Source organism: Aedes aegypti, chromosome 3, assembly GCF_002204515.2.
Source record: "Aedes aegypti strain LVP_AGWG chromosome 3, AaegL5.0 Primary Assembly, whole genome shotgun sequence".
NCBI classification, from domain to species: Eukaryota; Metazoa; Arthropoda; class Insecta; order Diptera; family Culicidae; genus Aedes; species Aedes aegypti.
Window position 1 is genome coordinate 20894927 of NC_035109.1, and position 14370 is coordinate 20909296.

At 36.7% G+C, this 14370-nt stretch overlaps 1 long non-coding RNA gene across 1 annotated transcript; it reads right to left on the reverse strand.

The window, feature by feature from the left end:
- Positions 1 to 3338: 3338 nt before the first annotated feature.
- Positions 3339 to 3605, reverse strand: LOC110677784. Its single transcript, XR_002501191.1, has 3 exons — positions 3565 to 3605; positions 3422 to 3487; positions 3339 to 3363 (listed from the first exon to the last, which is right to left on the reverse strand). It is a non-coding gene; the product is annotated as an uncharacterized LOC110677784 (long non-coding RNA).
- Positions 3606 to 14370: the final 10765 nt, after the last annotated feature.

A 14370-nucleotide genomic window follows, 5' to 3' on the forward strand; every position in this document is an offset into this window, starting at 1 on the left:
AAACTGGAAGTGTATTTTTCCGAAGCGGTATCATATAAATATAAATATATTTTTAGAAATATTATAAACTTAGTTAATTTTAAGGGTAACCTTATCCATATTAAAAACAGGAGATTTGTGAATGCGCAAGTGATTTTAAGTGTCAAATCTATTATAAGGTATTATTTGCAAAATGTAGGTTTTTTGTAATTTTTGTTCCAACAAAAAACAAACATCCATCAAGCGTCGTCACATCATCGAATAGCGAAAAAACAAATAATACGAGAGAACAGCAAATCGTAAATCGATAAATTTCAAACGGAACAATCATCAGAAAAGTGCCAATTTCGGCAAAATAAAAGCAACCTCGATAAGAAACTTGATCCCCCTCAGCATCCGAAAAATAAAATAGTATCGATTTGAGCTCAAACGCCCTGATGGATTCGCGATGCTTCGCTCTGTAACCTTGAAGGGAAGCCGTCTTTTTCGAAGTCCGAAGATAAAACGAATGCAGCACACTCAAGCCATCTCGCGCCCAGTTTGATTCAATTTGAAGCTCGTTAAATTGGACTCGGAATTACATCCGGCGGAGAGTAACAACTCGGCCAACCAATAGCGACTCCGAGTATCGCGCCAGTAGGACAGTAGTAGCAGCAATGCAAGGCAACATGCACTGGCATCCCCCGATTGAGATAGATTAATTTTAAAATCAATTTATCAGTAAATGGCATTTTTATTGACGTGAGATAAATTTTGCAATGCTTGACGATTTTTTTTTGTGCAGTTGGTTCTTCCACCCTTCCGCATCCATTACGTTGCAATGCTGGATAGCAGATGCTGCCAACTAGCAATACACGTTCCACTTGGTGACGTAACTAGCGTTTTCAGGGCCCAGTACGTTGTCAAATTTGAGGTCCTCATTTTTCTTTAAATGGGACTTCTATTGGTGCACCCGTTAAGTTGTTTAATTGTAAATAAATGTGAAGTGTAGGCAGATCGACATTTTTTTTTCTGAGAGTTGTCATTTCGTTCTTTTGTTTTTTTATGAAGACAAGGCTGGTGGTCCAATGGCTATCGCTTCTGCTTCATAAGCAGAAGATCATGAGTTCTATCTCAATCCCGTCCCTTTCCTCGTACTTTGCAGTTGCATCTTTCAATTGCTTCTATATTCCACTCCTAATAGGGTTTCATTGCTAGTAATGGACTCCTTAGTAGCTGAAATTCATTCTCGACATGATTTCTCAAACGGATATACGTTTTGTGGAGTCTAACAACAATTTCAATGTTTTTACTTCATAGTACGCCTATGAAACATACAAAATCATTCGATTTTACCAGCGAAATATGCATTTGGAAAACTATTGTCCGTATTATGGACCCTTCCGGGGTCCATAATAGGAATGTTTTCAAATTTGCCGTTTCCTATTATGGACACTCCATTTGATTCCCATGTTGTTGGCGACGCCACCCCTCATTTGGCAACCTTGCCGTCTAATAACGGCAGCCGTTTCTACAACCGACAAAACGAAGTGTCAGAAAACAGGAGAGCTATTAGACAGAATGTATAGAGAAGGATAGAGCAATGATACGTGTAGTGAAGCACATGCAGTGAATTTGTTATCCTAATTCTTTAATCTTATGCTAATTTATTATATTTTCTAATTGATAAATTAACTTCTACAATTACTTGGGTGAATAATTAGCTTATCTTTAAGTTGCTTTAAAATTCGGAAAAGTGGCAGTGAATGAATTCGAGATTAGCTGAAATATGTTAAGCCACTATTGAATTGAGGTTAGATGTGAAATTTGATGATTGTTCATGATTTTTCTAAAGATTGATCTATGTCCCCATAGCAATCCTAGAAGTCACCTACAACTAAACGTAACTCTCACTTCGATAAATTTATCGAGTAAATTAAATAAGTAAGATCTGGAGTTGTTTTTCCTTTTTCGATTAACTTTCTAATTGACCAATGCAAATTCATTATAGACACCCGCTACACCCAGCACCATATAATTTGTTCGTGGAATAGTTAGCTTCTATGAGTAAACCGAATTTGTAAGTGGGTATTCTATAGGTAAATTAAACTCATAAATAATAAATTTATATTTTAGCTTAGAGCATCACGCTAAAGAATCGGTGTTTTGTTGTATTCCCGAACACATGTAATTCGGCTCGCTGCCGCCGTGCCTATTATGGACCCACCTGGAAATGCGTATTATGGATCCTATTGTGTGGTTTCATTAACAAAACTGTTCAAAAATCTGTATGTATGCGTTTAAAACCAAATATTTTGCCTGAAACTGCTAACTAACAATGCAAGCGAAGTTCTCCCGGTGGAATTTCATATGACTAAGGTTGCTTTGAGTGTTAATTTCATGTTTTCATGTAGGAGGTCCATAATACGCCAAAGGGTCCATAACCGGCATCGACTTCCTATATCACTGTTGATCTTTCACAGTTTATAGCATTGAGCAAAATCAAAAACGGACAAAAAATAACGTTTCCCTACGCTTCCATTCTACCATCATTACAGCACGCCTTCCCTTACACCTGATACATAGACAATCTGCTAACCAAACAGCAAGCCTCTCTGCCATAAATTTACCACCTCTGCACCTTCCCGTATATACTGGCATAGATGCAGGAGTATATTCGGTCTACTGTGAGAGCCAGTTTAATACATCATCAGTTCCTCCACCTTCCCCTCATTGATCTGCATTATAACGTGGTGGACGCCATTGTTTCCTAAAAATATAAAATCACCAGCACTTATACACTGAGATTGTCTGTTAGTGAAGTAGCAATCGCGAGCAGCCAATCAAGCTCAAGTTCCAGCACTGGATCTTTCTCGAATATACCTAAAATAGAAGAATAATAATAATCTCGATGTTCTATATCTCGTTATTTCTCCCTATGTCGATGATTTTTTCGGTCCCTTCATTCTGCATACATTTTCACTTTCCATATCTCGATATCCTCCTTATCTCGATATCTCCCTATCTCGATGTGATCTTCATTTCCGATTTTCTCTCCGTATGTCGATATGCCCTTTATCAAAGGTTAGTAGACTAGATTTTGGGCATTCGAAACAACTTGCAATGACGAATCTGTCGTCTGTTTATTTTTAATTTTCCTGGTAACGGAGTGATTTTCAATCTAGTTGTTACGGCAGAAATTAGGTTCCGTGAGGGTCAAAGCCGAATTCCTCTAAGCAGATCGCGAACTCCAATTGATGGGTACGAGACAGCTAAAAGTTGAAATTTATTATCTTTGTAAATTCATTCAATAATCTTATAATTGTATCGTACTGACATAAATCGATCCAAGGATATTTTTAGTTCCGATTCCATTAATTAGCCGTAACAATCATCTTAAGAAATCTGTGATAATAGTAATTAAGGTTAGGATTATGATCTACTAGTTGTTTAAGTAACTTACTGTGATTCTTCTGTGATCAATAGCATAATATAACTTTTACTTGATTAAGAGCATTTTAACTGTTAGCTACAAATAAAAATATAAGTATTGATCATTTATTCATCATTTATTTAAGTAATTCAACTATAAATCCACACTATTACATTGCATGACTTTTCATATCACTCAACAGGCTCCTTTTGACAGATCTCTCTCATCATCAGTTCTATTGCATGACATTTTGGCTTGTTTGACATTGTCATTCTGTTGCTGTGATATTACACAGTAGTGCTGGCAGCAGCACTAGTATTCATTAAACATTCGTTCTATGTCTTGATCACGGTGTACTATATAAGGAAGGTGATACAGTAATGAGCCGATTTTGTGAGCCCCCGATTTTGTCTACCCCCGATTATATCTACCCCCGATTTTAGCATCCTTTGTTCCCGATTTTGTCAGCCTAAAATTTATATTTATTTTAATTAGACTAAACACGTCTATACTGGCAATATTGGGTGTATAAAGTCAAATAAGAGCTTGGCCCAAGGGCCAAGTGTGCCAAACGTGATATAATAATATATGCCATTAAATTCAATGAACTGAAATTATGGAAAACCATCTCAGCAAGCATTGAAATATGTAATTTTTCTTGTCTGCCTCTTGTTCAACAAATTTTACTCTGTATTTTGCATAACCTTTTCTAGGATGCGTTTATATTATTACGCAAAATTAACGGGAAATCCAAGTCATGTAGGTACATATATGTAAGTCTTTAATGTTAAGGCTTAGGAAACAACACGGAAACTGCGATACGTAGCGCCAACTCTTACATACGGGGGCGTGATGGGCGGTAAGAAAGGAGATTCCAAGATGTTGGTCATATTTGGGCTTTCGTTGTAGTATGAGTATTCGAACACGATACAATTTTGGGATAAGTGAATGGAAAATTTGCTAGACTATCTAAAGAGGGGATATGGAAAGGAGGACATTTTGCGGTCAGCTTAAAACAGACATTACATTTTTTTGTCCAAACGATTCATTGTTTAACAGTTTGAGTAAGGAGTGGCATTGACTTTTACATGTTTATTATTTCTCCCAAACAGTCTTGGGAACTGTGACCACAATTCACCACAGTTCATCGATTCTGCCATTCAACCAAAACAAAAAGCAGCAGCAGCATCAATACCATCAGGCGTTGCGCTGCCAACGGTTCACACACTGCTTGACTGTTTTTGTCTCTCCACGATGACCGTTTTCGGGCAGCCATTCCAAGGTGAATGATTGAAAATAGTGTCAAATCATTCAATCGCTAATATTTCGCTAGTATTTTCAACTAATTGAAATCTATTAGCTCTAACAGAAAGAGCACAATCATTCTGTTGCGATACAGATAAACAAGTTCAATTTCATGCTACCTTTACCGAGCAAAACTGCAAAACCCCGAAAACCGCAAAAATCGTGTCACCACTGTGCTCGAGTCATTTCGCATTCGGGGTTGAAAAACGTTAGGAAGAAGAAGATTACAGTTTTGAAGAGCCGTGACATTTTTTTGGTTTCGAACGGTCATGGTTTGCTTTGGATTTTGATGGTCGTGTAGAAAATGTAAATGTAGAGTCGGTAAATGTTTGCTCCAGTACTTTTCTCATCACTGCTCCCAAATTTCTAAACATTGATTCATCCATATCCTCGTGTTTGGAATTGGCTTTGAACTTATCACAAGGTCATTGTATTTTTTGTATCTTTTAATACTTTTTATTTACTATTCCATCCCTCAGTTCGGTTCAGATGGGCTCTGCTGGTTTGGTGCCACTCTATAACTGAAATAAAAAAGTTTATAAATATAAAATCAACATATTAAACAGTATTAGCAGGTTCTTTTTGAAGCCGAAGCCACCATGAACATTTCGTGAAATCCGTTTCTGACTCATAGAAAACAACTCAGAAAACTCAATGATTGCTACGATGAAAATTTCAGTTCACTGTGATTTTTATAGCAACCAACGATAAAAAAATGTGCCAGTCAGTGCGCCGAAATGTGCCATAGCTGCGCAAGGCACACTGCGTAGAGTGACCACCCCCTTGGCTTGGCCAAGTCTATACAATCATCTAAAGATCGAATATTTGAAATTTGAAATTCCTAATAATTATCCAAGAAACTTATCAATGTTACCTTGGATTGCGGTACATGGAAAATAAAAGTAAAAAAAAACAACGTTTATATAACCACAATCATAAAACTAAGTCCTTAAGTTAAAATAAAACTTAAAACCAGTCGAAAAACTTTATCCTGATTCTAGCTCTTTCCCGATTTTGTCAACCCTAAATGCAGCATGGGGCTGACAAAATCGGGACATTACTATATATTGCAAAACCTGACAGCTACTTGACGACGTCATTCCTATCCACCTCGGACAAATTTGCGAAAATAATTATCTAGTAGTCCGGAAGGTATATGGTATGATAGGAGTGACGTCACATGTTTACAATGAAACTTGAAATACTCTATTGTTGCCCTACTTATTATTGACGTATTTTTGAATGCAAAGCGCAACAGAGCCTGAACCTTCGAACATTCTGGTATGATCTAGTGGCATAAAGGTGAGTATGAATTCATTAGTTATACAGTTGCCTCTCTACATCTCGTTATCGAAGGGGATAGGGATAGGGAGAGATCGAGACCTCGGCATAAAAATTAACAAGGCAGTCTCACGCTATGTCTGAACCAGACGATAATAAAAATCGAATGTACATCGGATTTTTTCTCGCTAGAGGTTAGTATTTGATCTATATTTTCATAATCGGAAGGTTTTAAAATATTCTATCGTTGAAATTTTTTCCATACATTTTGTATGGGCTGAAATGCGCTGAAAATCGAGGTTTTCATGGGTTTTAGTATGAAAAATTGCTGAAAAGTGTAAAAATCAAAATTTCACCGATAGAATATTTTAAACTTTCCGATTATGATCAAACACTAATCTCTAGCGAGAAAAAATCCGATGTACATTAGATTTTTATAATCGTCTGGTTCAGGCATACCGTGAGTCTCATTACTGATGTAAATATCAATGTTGATAGTAAACATGTGACGTTACTCCTATCGTACCATATACCTTCCGGACCACTAGATCATTTTTTTTCGCAAATTTGTTCGAGAAAGATAGGAATGACGTTGTCAAGTAGCTGTCAGTTTTCGGAAAATATCACCTTCTTAATAAATATAGTACACCGTGATCAAACCACGATTAACTGATGCACAAAGCCTACTGTATCTCAAAACGTATACCTCAGGTGCAGCAGCAACGTTGCTTCGTCACGTCAAGGTTGAAGACCGAACTTACCAAAGGGCGTTAGAGGCATTTAAGAAACGTTTCGACAGAAAGTATCAAATCACGAGTCACCATATTCGGTGTTATCCCAACGTCGAATTGGCCTCCAATCTCTGACGAGTGTACATCGGAGAGACTACAGTTAGTGTATCAAGACGGCCTCAAATGCCTCTGAGAGGGACACGGAAGAAACTCACACGGCAGTTTGTACCTCGGTTCAAACTTTGGTTCAAATAATGGCACATAGCAGACAGACAAAGAACGGTTAAAATCCATGCGGATAAATTTCTACGATCATATATGGAACTTCTTGGCACAAATCGCAATACCCTTGAAGCTTGAATAAATGTTTTATTGAGACAGATCATTTAAGATCAATATTTTAGGTAACATTTGGCGGTAACTTTATTGAAAAACCAAGACACGATAAGTAGAAATTGATAAGCGTGGATTTCAACTGTTTTTGTCTGTCCGTTTTGTGTCATCGTTCTAAATGTTGCACCAAAATTTGAACCACGATTGCAGTCGAGGTACAAATGAACCGGAGTTCAAACCGATGTTTACTTTACACCTATTTGGGTTGCGATTCAGCTTCGAGCGTTTCGGTTTGAACACGAGAAGAGAGTACAAGGAGAGTATGAAACCGCCTGAACCAACATGACCGGTGTTCGCTTGGGAAAACTGCATGTCACTGCAGTCGTACACATCATCGATGCACAAGGGTAACTCCATGCAGAACGTGCTCAGCTAGATTTAGCTTCGTAAGCTTGTCTCATCTCCGCAGTTTTGAAGTCACGCTTGGGCTTACGAAGTGAACAAATCGACATACTACAAGGCAGACCGACTCAGTCGCAGGTCTCTCGTTGGACCGTTTTCGAATGTGGGGTCGTGAAGGACTCCGATTTCAGATTGGCCGATAGCGCTGCAGAATCGTTACCCGTTCTGTAGTGTGGTTAATTAACGCGCCCTGTCAAGCGTACTGGGGAGTCGTGGAATCGAAGTCCACCAGAACAATTCCTTTTTTTGTTCATAATTTTGCATCTCAATTTGTTTTAATTTACATTTCTGTCTATGAATTTCAGATTATTCTAACTTCAAATTGACTGGTCAGATCCCCTGGCAGAACCTACGTAGCATCGGTGGCAAAACTACCAAAAAAATCTCCACGACGTCGATCATCCAAAGAGAATAGTTCTACATGGCTATTGCGATGCATCAAACATCGCATATGGAGCGATACTGTATCTTCGAGCCATCGACAATGCAGAAAAATTCAGCTCTCGACTTCTTTGCTCCAAATCTGAGGTCGAACCAATGAACAGATCGCTCGACTCGAACTTTGCACAGCCTTGCTACTAGCCCGTCTCATGAATACCTTAAACCAACTCTGCGAATCATCAAACAGTTATCTGGAGTGATTCTACGATGACACTGGCCTGGATAGCGGATAGAACAAACACGATGAAAGACCTTTGCCTCAAATCGCGTCGCAGAAATCAACGCTTTCCTTCCCGCCCGTGAACTGAAGACATATCCGAGGAACGGACAATTCCGCGGACTTGATGAGTCGTGGTCTAACGCCAAGTGCGTTAGAACCGACTCAACTTCGGTGGGAAGGACCTCCAACGGAACGACATCTCATGCAACGAATCGATGGGTCTACAACTAACGACCAAGGTAGAAGCTATTGTCCAAAAGCAAATAAAGAAACAAGCTAAAGTCGTCATCACCAATGAAGTTATCGACCAACTAATGCATCACCTTCAAAACCAACATCTTGCCGCCCAATCTCTTTTGTCTTCCGTCCGACGCACAATGTGGAATGCGTGCCTTTCTCCAAATACAACCCGTGACTTATAACAACAAATGATGGGGCAGCTACCACTAGAACGAACCCAACCAGTACCTCCTTTCTACATTTCCGGAGTCGATTACTAATGATCGATCACGCTAGAAAAGAGACGAAGGTCGGTGATCCCGGGGTGTATTGCCATCCCAAATAACACCGAAAACATAAATCCAAATTTAAAAACACAGTGTTTGTCCTACAATGATTGCTAGAAAGTTTTTGAGACATTTCATGTCTCACGTAAGTCACTTTTTTGTTTTGTTAAACCTTTTTTGTTAATATTGAAATTAAACTTGAATGAAGATGTTCTACTAAGGCATATAATTTGTTTTGCAATACAAATCTACCATTTTGCTGGAAATGTTCTAATTATGTTTATTATGTTTCAACCATGTTATGTTTTATATTTGTCTTCTTATGTTTATCAAAGCATGTATTTGGTTATATGTCTTATTTCTGTTGTTTTAGACATGTACGACAAATAAACAGTCTCAATATGTCATATTCATGTTACATATATGTCATAATATATAATTTTTTCAAACATGTTCTGAATAAACAAATAATGTTTATTTTCAGTCAAATATAAGTATTTTTAGTTGTCTATAAAACAAATGCATTAAAAGTGACATTTAATACTTTTCATAGTATGGATGATACACTGCCGGTTAAGAAATTCGCCATGGGGTGTTCACTGTACTTCATACTTTTAAGCAAATTATGCTTTGAGAAAATTATTATTTTAAGGTACCGTAATCTAAGCGCAAATTGATCACTATTTCACAACTTTTTGTTATGTTATCCTTTGGAATTCAAACATTGTCAAATTTTTATCGGTAAAATCAATGCTTCATTGATCTCTATTAGTTTATGTAATCGTTTTTTTTATGAAATAAAATGAACATATCATAAAATTAATTTTAATATCAAAAATTGAAAGTGACACATAAAAAAGCATATTTTAGAATGTTAAATTTCCCTATCTACTAAATTTGGGTCTCCTGAATTCGAAAATGATGTCAATATTCTTACAACTCGTATATATCTTCATCTTATTGCGAAATTAAACTTTGTAAATCTATATTATACGCCTAAATGTATGCAATTTCCCTTTGAAATAAGCACTTATTCAACAAAAACGGTTTTATGAGCAAAATACTATTCATGTTAAGCTATAAGATAACAAAAATGCGTTCAGCAGTTCACACTGAAGCTTACACAACATTTTTCATACTCAAAGTTTGCATGCAGGCTTAGCACCAGCAGATGGTTTAGTACCGACATTTCCAACAGTATTGCTAACGCCTTCAAAAACCGTGAATATTTCTATGCAAAACTGACCATAATGAAAATGAAATAGTTTAAAATAATTATAATTAGACATCTATAAACTAGAAAACATTGAATGTATTAGATGCCAACAAAGTATTAAGCATCCTTGAAAGGAAATGCTATTTGGTACCGACTTGATCAAATTCACCCCAGTGATCAATTTGCCCCCTGATTACGGTATGCTCTAAATGCCGATCTTGGTTGTAGGGTAAAAGCACCGGTTTTGGCCAGCCTAAGAGAAAATGTAAATAAAAAATAATTGGGAAGCCGTATTTAAACTACACATACGTCAAATGCAAGCTTTCAATCCATATTATGTGTGTAAATATCAAAACTGAGCTACGACCATTGTTTCGCTTTGAAAATCCCGTTGGTCAATATAGGCCAACGGAACCAGTTTCGGCCAGAGATTTATCTTCGGTTCCTGAATTGGCCAATCGCATTGATTTCTTATGAGAGTGGCCAAATGAGGAGTGCCCTGGCCAAATTAGGTGTATGGGAGTTAAAATTATAAGGAAAATGAGTTGTTTTTCTTATGTTTTGAGTCAATTTTGACAAGTAAATGCATGTAGCTATATCATGTGAATGTGATCTACTGAAAGATCACAAAAGATTTCATGTTGATTGGCTATGTAAAACGGTGTATAATCTCCTATGGCTACAACTGGCATATGTCCAAAACCGGAGCTTCTACCCTATATCATTTTAGTACGAAAAAGATTCAATGGAATTACCTAACTCGCTAACAGTTCTGTTCATGCAGGGCTCACGCGTATTTGTGAAAAATGTAGGAAAACAAATACTTAGAAAATACTTCATAGTCATTTGGTATAAGTGTTTATCTTCAACAAAATTGTAACATAAAGTTTGCCGGAATAGTTTTCGGTAATAACCTGGTTAAACTATTTTATTTTGGGTACACTCAAGATTTGAGTAAAATCAACAACGGTTCGTGAGATTTAAGAAGCAACTTCCATTTACGCTGTCATAGTCTAGTGATTTATCAAACTTATCACACTGTAAATTTATGAACACACTAGTTGTCCCTCAAAACTTTGCACTGTCTTCAATGGAACAATGACAAATGATTGGCAATGAAATTTTTGTATTTTCCCTAAACACTCATCATACAGTGTGTATAAAGGGACCATCTCTAATTTTTAATTTAATTTTGAATATTTACCCTAACGATGAGATTTTTGTTCTGAAGCTTTGAAAACAGTAATAATAGTTCAGTAAAAGTTCAGTGTATTGGTTGAAAACAAAACTAATCAACTAATTTGTAAAATGTGATGATTCCTCTTTTGAACTATTTACTTGGCTTGATGTCGATTTATGAGGGCGAGTTGATTTTTTCAAAGCAAAAGTACATATTTCACCATATTTTTTGATTCGTAGGGGAACCTGGTCCAATTCGGACCCTGTTCTAATTCGGACCATCAAGCATTTCTCAATAATGGCGCTACTGTGAAGATCGTGTTTACCGTTTTTCTACTCATCTTCTGGCTTGGATCTAACACAATAAATTTGACGCCTTTCAGTAATTTCATTTGATTTTTATATTGGTTTGTTGTTTTTTAGTGATCTAGTGTACCGTCTGTTAGAATTATTTCCAAGCTTCTTTAAACGACAATAATTCTTTAATCTTTCTGTGATATTTTGTAATGGAATGCCCAAAGCCTAAGTTTTCATCTGACCATATAGTTTTGATAAGTCTATGCACTGTTTGTGCTCAACTAGATAGAACATCATAAAATGTGCGTTGGTCTAATCCGGACCTTTTGATATGGTTCAATATGGACCTCTTGCTTTTCAACGTGTACTCAGTCTATTCTAAGAGCTCCACACCGTGAAAGTCTTCTCGACTTGGTAGAAAATCACAGCAGTTATAATATTGATCAATGATGCCTTTGTTTCTGTTGTGGTCAAGAAAAGGCTTCGAAAATAAATCTAAGAAATACGGTAGATCACCAAAAACTAAAGGAATCAATATATCAGCGATTTGAAAAGGTATCTCCATCAATGCCACAGCCAAGCTGTGTCCAAAATAGTTTGGCAATATGGTATTAAAAACGTTTACGAGTGCTAATATTGTTCTTAGCAGTCAACTTTCCCTTACCCGATATTCTGTATTTTTGTTCACAAGCTCGATTGAATGCGCAGTCCTTTCAATATAGTGTATAGATACTTTGACCCCTATATCGGAGGCTATACTTCTCCAACTTGATGTCCTGAGATTCCATGATGTCTGTTTCAGTGCCCCATACAAGTTCACCTGTTTTACCCGATATTTTCATGAAAAGTTTCAATGTGTTGGAATTTTACTGCATTCAAAGTTTAAATTACCTTTTCGAATGTATTTTGTCAAAATGAAAAACACTCCAAAGTTTTAAAAATATCTGTTTATTATCTCGATATCTCCCATACACTATGGTCCGTTCAAAATCGAATTAGGGAGAGTTGACCGTACCTTATTTTGGAACAGCTTCATCAGACGATTGCACTTATATTTTTTTTCAAATGGAATTCACATTTTACTTAAGCTAGTTCTACCTAGAATTAAAATGTAATTTGTCACGCATTGAGTTTATTTTTTTTTGCTTGCACTTATGAAGTTTAATAAGCTTTGATACCAAACAAATCGGAGTTATATTTTATTGCTACCATAGCAAAAAACAATAATATATAGGATGGTCCGAATTAGAATATGGGGGGTCCGGATTGGAACAGGGTTGGTCCAATTCGGATCTTCTGGAGAATTTTGTTCAAACATGTCTAGTCATGTCCTGGTAGAAGATATCATAAAACTCTCTGAGTAAAAGTGCGCGCGCTGAATCAGGCTTTCACGATAACATCAAACTTTTGATGTAGTTCATCGTGCTGAACAGATATGGCCAAAAAACTGTTACTAGGTCCGAATTGATCCATGTTCCCCTACATTAATTTACTGTTAAGTAACAGTAATCAATCTATAACAGTTATGCTATCAAAAATGAAGGCTTGTCAATGTTTGCGCTTTTACATTTTTCATTGTCGACCATCCAATGCATTTCCACTACCAAAAGTTCTCAGTATTTTGTTGCGTTTATGGTTTGTTGGACAAAGTATAATACATAATTATGTATACCTAGACTCATATAATACACAATTTTGACAACAAAAATATGTTGCACAAGCTCCACCTTCTGCGGTTTTCCAGTTATATATACAGTTGTGTTCAGAATAATAGTAGTGAAAGCCGATTTTCATACAAAATGCTCAACTTTGGCATGCTGTAACTTTGTTTCCATATGAGCAATCGGCATGAAATTTTGGCAGTGAACTACAAATATGCTCAATTTCATTATCACAAAATTTAAAAATTTTCACACTATCGGCTAAAAAGTTAAGCACCAGGTGAAATCGCTCAAAATAATAGTAGTTTTTCTTTTGTAAATTTTTGTTCAGCAACAATTTAGTAAAAAATTGTATTGTCTATACATTTAAAGCTTGGGTGGAAATGGTTGAAACGATGTGTAAAGAAAAATTCTAAAACTCAAAATACAGCAGATATTTAAATTATTAAAACTACTATTATTTTGAGCGATTTCACCTCGTGCTTAACTTTTTATCCGGTAGTGTGAAAATTTTCAAATTTTGTGATAATGAAATTGAGCATATTTGTAGTTCACTGCCAAAATTTCATGCCGATTGCTCATATGGAAACAAAGTTACAGCATGCCAAAGTTGAGCATTTTGTATGAAAATTGGCTTTCACTACTATTATTCTGAACACAACTGTAAGTATGAATTGCAGTTTTTTCGCTATGAAACAGAACATTTTCATTAGTCATATTGAAGTAATTGTGATTTATATAAGACAAATTGTGACTTGCGATGTTCGTTCGTTTCATCACTTGAACCGTCCACATCGAGGCGATCAGCAAACTTTTAACGCAGGCTTCTTGGCGGTGTTAAGAAAATTTGTCGCTCGACGAGACCATTGTAGACATCTATGCAGCGCCAACGGCACAAATTTTGTCGGCGCAGCGAAGGAGATGGTACAATGGTGTTACTTTATCTGAAGCCCTGACCATAACAGCTCTGTTGCCGACATGTTTAGCTCGAAGAGGAAAACAATGGAACTTTCTTTTTCCTAGCATAACTCTTAGCTCACTGGGACAGAGCCTGTTTAAAATGAGCACTTCCACAGTTTTTAACTGAAAGCTTTCTTTAATCTTTAATTCAAGGATATTTCATTACGAAAAGATCCTGGACCGACCGGGAATCGAACCCAGACACCTTCAGCATAGCTTTGCTGTCTAGTCGTGTACTCTAACCATTCGGAAAGCCCAATGGCTGGTTCTTCGCCTATGGTTGGTCTCTGGGAGGCCACCATCAAGTGTGCAAAGTACCATTTGAATATCTTCAAACGTCTTGCTGACATTCAAGGAATTCAACACTCTCCTGAAGGAAAGGCCATC